The sequence below is a fragment of the Triticum dicoccoides genome, chromosome 6B (assembly GCF_002162155.2).
Source record: "Triticum dicoccoides isolate Atlit2015 ecotype Zavitan chromosome 6B, WEW_v2.0, whole genome shotgun sequence".
NCBI classification, from domain to species: Eukaryota; Viridiplantae; Streptophyta; class Magnoliopsida; order Poales; family Poaceae; genus Triticum; species Triticum dicoccoides.
This window is the reverse complement of record NC_041391.1, coordinates 685,053,916-685,059,847: the sequence shown is the minus strand read 5'-3', so window position 1 is coordinate 685,059,847 and position 5,932 is coordinate 685,053,916.

The following is a 5,932-nucleotide window of genomic DNA, read 5'->3' as shown; positions in this document are numbered from 1 at the left end:
GCATCAATGATGTTCAATTCTCCTCTTAACCTGCAAAACACTTTCTCATCAAGAGGTTTAGTGAATATATCTGCTAATTGCTTTTCGGTGCGAACATGCTTAAGATTAATGTCACCCTTAGCAACATGATCTCGAATGAAGTGATGATGAACTTAAATATGCTTAGTTCGAGAATGTTGTACGGGATTATGACCAATTTTGATAGCACTTTCATTGTCACAAAGCAATGGAACATGTTTCACATATATCCCATAATCTTTAAGAGTTTGGGTCATCCAAAGTAATTGAGCACAACATGAACCAGCGACAATGTATTCCGCTTCGGCGGTGGATAAGGATACCGAGTTTTGTTTCTTGGAGGACCAAGACACAAGAGATCTACCAAGAAATTGACAAGTACCCGAGGTGGACTTTCTATCAACCTTGTCTTCGGCATAGTCCGAGTCGGAGTAGCCAAAAAGATCGAAAGAGGCCCTCTTAGAATACCAAATGCCAAAATTTGGTGTATGGATTAAGTATCTCACTATCCTTTTCACGGCCTTAAGATGACATTCTTTAGGAGCAGCTTGATATCATGCACACATGCACACACTTAGGATGATATCGGGACTTGAAGCACATAGATATAACAATGAACCAATCATAGAGCGATAAACATTTTGATCAACCGGTTCACCATCTTTGGTCAAGTCAAGATGTCCACTAGTAGGCATGGGTGTAGTCATACCTTTGCATTCTTGCATATTGAACTTCTTGAATAAGTCCTTGGTGTACTTCGTTTGAGAAACAAAAGTACCTTCCTTAGTTTTCTTGATTTGCAACCCAAGAAAGAATTTGAGTTCACTCATCATAGACATCTCAAACTTCTCTGACATTAGCTTCCCAAACTTTTCACTAAAATGAGGGTTAGTGGAACCAAATATAATATCATCAACATAGATTTGGCACACAAATAGTTCTCCATTAACCCTTTTAGTAAAAAGTGTGGAATCAATTTTCCCAATTTCAAAGCCTTTTTCAATGAGGAACTTGGTCAAGCATTTATACCACGCTCTAGGAGCTTGTTTAAGACCATAAAGGGCTTTGTGAAGTTTGTAAACATGATTGGGTTTCTTAGGATTGACAAAGCAGGGAGGTTGTTTAACATAAACTTCCTCCTCTATTTCACCATTTAGAAAAGCACTTTTAATGTCCATTTGGTACAAGGTGATATCATGATGATTAGCATAGGCAAGTAAGATGCGAATAGACTCAAGTCTAGCAACGGGAGCATAAGTCTCACCATAGTCCATACCTTCGACTTGTGTGTAGCCTTGGGCGACGAGATGTGCTTTGTTGCAAACTACTTGTCCATCTTCATCTTGCTTGTTGCGAAACAGCCATTTGGTACCGATGATGTTGTGGTTGTTGTCGGGCTTCTCAACCAATGTCCAAACTTGGTTCCTCTCAAAGTTGTGCAGCTCTTCATGCATAACATTTATCCAATCCGGATCTTCCAATGCTTCTTGGACCTTCATAGGTTCAATGCTAGAGATGAAAGAATAGTTTTCACAAAAGTTAGCTAAACGAGTTTTAGAGCGAGTGATTCTCCCGGTTTGAATATCATTGTAGATTTGCTCAACGGGATGGTCTTTAGCAATTCTTGCTCGAACTCGTGAAAGCTTTTGCTTGGTTCTTGGTTGAACTTCTTCTTCATCTTGTTCTTCTTCTTGGCCTTCTTCATTGTTGGCGTTGTCGTTCTCTCGTCGTGGTGGAGAAGGAGGTTGTTGACGTTCATCTTGATGCACTTCCTCGTTTTCTTCATCTTGGTGTGTCCCACTTGTGGATGCTTCCGTATCAACTCTTGGTTCACCTTGTCATGAAGTAGAAGCTTCCACTTGGACGGACAAGGTACTCTCCTTCACCTCCGTTGGACGGACCTTGCCAATAGACAAGTCTTGGATTGCTTCCGAAGGATCTTTGTCTCCTACATCAATTGGCAATTTCTCTACTTGCGAGCCGTTAGATTCATCAAACTTCACATCTACCGTCTCTCAACCTTTCGGGTGAAATTACTGTAGACACGGTAAGTGTGAGAGTTTGAGCCATAACCTAGTAGGAAACCTTCATGAGACTTAGGAGCAAATTTAGAACGACGATGCTTATCAAGAATGTAGCACTTTGAGCCGAATACTCAAAAGTATCCAACTTGGGGTTTGTTACCGGTGAGGAGCTCGTATGTCGTCTTGCCGAGTAGCTTGTGAAGATACAAGTGATTTGTTGCATGACAAGCTGTCTCAACCGCTTCTGCCCAAAAGTTCTTCGGCATCTTGTACTCATCAAGCTTCGTTCTCGCCATTTTGATGAGCGTCCGGTTCTTCCTCTCAACAACTCCATTTTGTTGAGGTGTGTACGTAGCCGAGAACTCATGTGAAATCCCCTCTTCGTCAAGAAAGGTGTCCACATTTGCGTTCTTGAACTCTGTTCTGTTGTCGCTGCAAACCTTCTTGATCTTCACTTCAAATTGATTTTGGGCCTTCCTAGCGAAGTTTTTGAAGATCTTTTGGACCTGTGATTTATCATCGAGAAAGAACACCCACGTAAATCTTGAAAAATCATCAACTATAACTAGACCAAAAGAATTTCCACCGAGACTCTTGTAAGAGTTGGGACCAAAAAGATCCATATGAAGTAGCTCGAGTGGCCTCCTTGTGGTCATGATGTTCTTCACGGGATGCCTTCCTCCAACCTGTTTACTTGCTTGACAAGCACTGCAAAGTCTATCCTTATCAAATATGACATCGTTAACACCAAGGATATGATTCCCTTTAATAAGCTTGTCAAGGTTTCTCATGCCAACGTGACCTAATCGTCTATGCCATAACCAACCTTTTGAGGATTTAGCAATGAAGCAAGTTTTAGGTTGAGCCTTTTTAGTGAAATCAACAATGTATAGATCACCTCTACGCACACCGGTAAAGACCTTTTGAGGATTTAGCAATGAAGCAAGTTTTAGGTTGAGCCTTTTTGGTATGATGGCAAGCTACAAAGTCTTCTATATCCTCAGTCCGGAGAGGAATTTGTAAGATTTTGTTCGTATCCACCGGCGAAAAAAAGGACCTTATGAGATCAACATCCCATTGTCCCGTATGAGGATCCATGATTTCCTCAACTTTGGTTAGCATCGTTCCCCCTCTTGGGATGATAATTCTCCTGGATTCACTAGAGGGGATCTGAGGTCTTCCCAAATATATATTTGTGAGGCCGAACCAACTCGCCATATGCAGCCTCATTTGAATGTCGGAGTACCAGCCACCATACTTTGCCATGTGAACGACGATCCTTTCTTTGGTCCAGCCTTTAGAATGTCCCCATTAGGAAAGTATTTAGCACTTAATACTCGTACACAAAGAGATTCTAGATATTGGAGTAGTCGCCAACATTGCTTTGCTAAACTAGTAAGATTAAAGCTATGGAGGTCCCTGAACCCAAGTCCTTCCCCCCATCTTCTTTGGCATGCACGTTTTCCACCGGGTGAACCAATGCATCACCTCCTCACCAAAAACCTGAGATCTCATCAGTAATTGATTTGCAAATTCCTTTTGGTAACTTAAACATTGGCATTGCACAGGAAGGGATTGCTTATGCTACAGATTTCAGTAATATTCCCTTCCTTGCATTGAGAGAATTAAGCCTTTGACAAACTCTATCAACTAGGTGCTAAAAATAGTCACTCCTATCAACTCCAACCACTATAGGTAACCCCAAGTATTTATGTGGGAGAGCTTCTGTCAATATCAAGGTCCCTACAAGCATCTTCCCTGACTCTGACACTTGTATTGGGACAAAAGAAAACACTAGATTTAGCAGTACTTACACGTTCTCCCGAGCTGTCACAATAAGTATCCAGAATTCTCTTCAAAGTATTTGCATTGTGGGTAGCTTCTCTAATTAGAATTAACAATTATCTGGAAAAAGAAGGTGAGAAATTGAGGGTGTGTTTTTGCAAATGTGGATACCCTCAATACCACCTATCTCCTCCTCATGGGATAGTAAATTGGATAGACCTTCTGAACAGAGCAAAAAAAGATATGGTGATAGTGGACCCCCTGTCTTAGGCCTCGAGTAGGTGTGAATTCATTCATTTCTGTATCATTAAACCTGATCCTGTAGCTCACCAATGAGACACATTCCATTATCATCTCAACCCACAGTGCATCAAAATCAAGCTTTATCATCATATGTGTAGGACCTTGAAAAGAGGTGTCTAGGGGGGATGATTAGACACTAAGTACCAAAAGTTGAAGTTTTTAACTTCTTTAAGTTCAAGTGGAGTTTTGGCACAAGTTTAATATTCACAATACATAACAAGCAAGCATGCAAAGAGTATATGAGCAGCGGAAAGTAAAGCATGCAACTTGCAAGAATGTAAAGGGAAGGGTTTTGGAGGATTCAAACGCAATTGGAGACACGGATGTTTTTGTCGTGGTTCCGATAGGTGGTGCTATCGTACATCCACGTTGATGGAGACTTCAAACCACGAAGGGTAACGGTTGCCCGAGTCCACGGAGGGATCCACCCACGAAGGGTCCACGAAGAAGCAACCTTGTCTATCCCACCATGGCCGTCGCCCACGAAGGACTTGCCTCACTAGCGGTAGATCTTTGATATGTCTCCAATGTATCTATAATTTTTGATTGCTCCATGCTACTTTATCTACTGTTTTAGGCAATATTGGGCTTTATTATCCACTTTTATATTATTTTTGGGACTAACCTATTAACCGGAGACCCAGCCCAGATTTCTTGTTTTATGCCTATTTCAGTGTTTCGAGGAAAAGGAATATCAGACGGAGTCAAAATGGAACGAAATCAACTGGAGAAGTTATTTTTGGAAGGAAAGCAACCCGGGAGACCTGGAGTCCACGTCAAGAAAGAAACGAGGAAGGCACGAGGTAGGGGGCGTGCCCACCCCCCCTGGGTGCGCCATCCACCCTCGTGGGGCCCTCGTGGCTCCCCTGACGTATTTCTTCCACCTATATATACCAATATAACCTAAAACTTCCAGAAAAGAAGATAGATCGGGAGTTCCGCCGCCGCAAGCCTCTGTAGCCACCAAAAACCTCTCGGGAGCCCGTTCCGGCACCCTGCCGGAGGGGGATCCCATCACCGGTGGCCATCTTCATCATCCCGTCGCTATCCATGACGAGGAGGGAGTAGTTCACCCTCGGGGCTGAGGGTATGTACCAGTAGCTATTTGTTTGATCTCTCTCTCTCGTGTTCTCTCTCGTGTTCTTCTACGGCACGATCTTGATGTATTCCGAGCTTTGATATTGTAGTTGGATCTTATGATGTTTGTCCCCCTCTACTCTCTTGTGATGAATTGAGATTCTCCTTTGAAGTTATCTTATCGGATTGAGTCTTTACGAGAACACTTGATGTATGTCTTGCCGTGATTATCTGTGGTGACAATGGGATATCATGTACCACTTGATGTATGTTTTGGTGATCAACTTGCGGGTTTCGTGACATTGGGAACCTATGCATAGGGGTTGGCACACGTTCTTGACTCTTCGATAGAAACTTTGGGGCACTCTTTGAAGTACTTTTATGTTGGTTGGATGAATCTGAGATTGTGTGATGCATATTGTATAATCATGCCCACGGATACTTGAGGTGACAATGGAGTATCTAGGTGACATTAGGGTTTTGGTTGATTTGTATCTTAAGGTGTTATTCTAGTACGAACTCTTTTATAGATTGATCCGAAAGAATAACTTTGAGGTGGTTTTGTACCCTACCATAATCTCTATGTTTGTTCTCCGCTATTAGTGGCTTCGGAGTGACTCTTTGTTGCATGTTGAGGGCTTGTTATATTATCTATCTATGTTATTATTGTTGAGAGAACTTGCACTAGTGAAAGTATGAACCCTAGGCCTTGTTTCCTATCATTG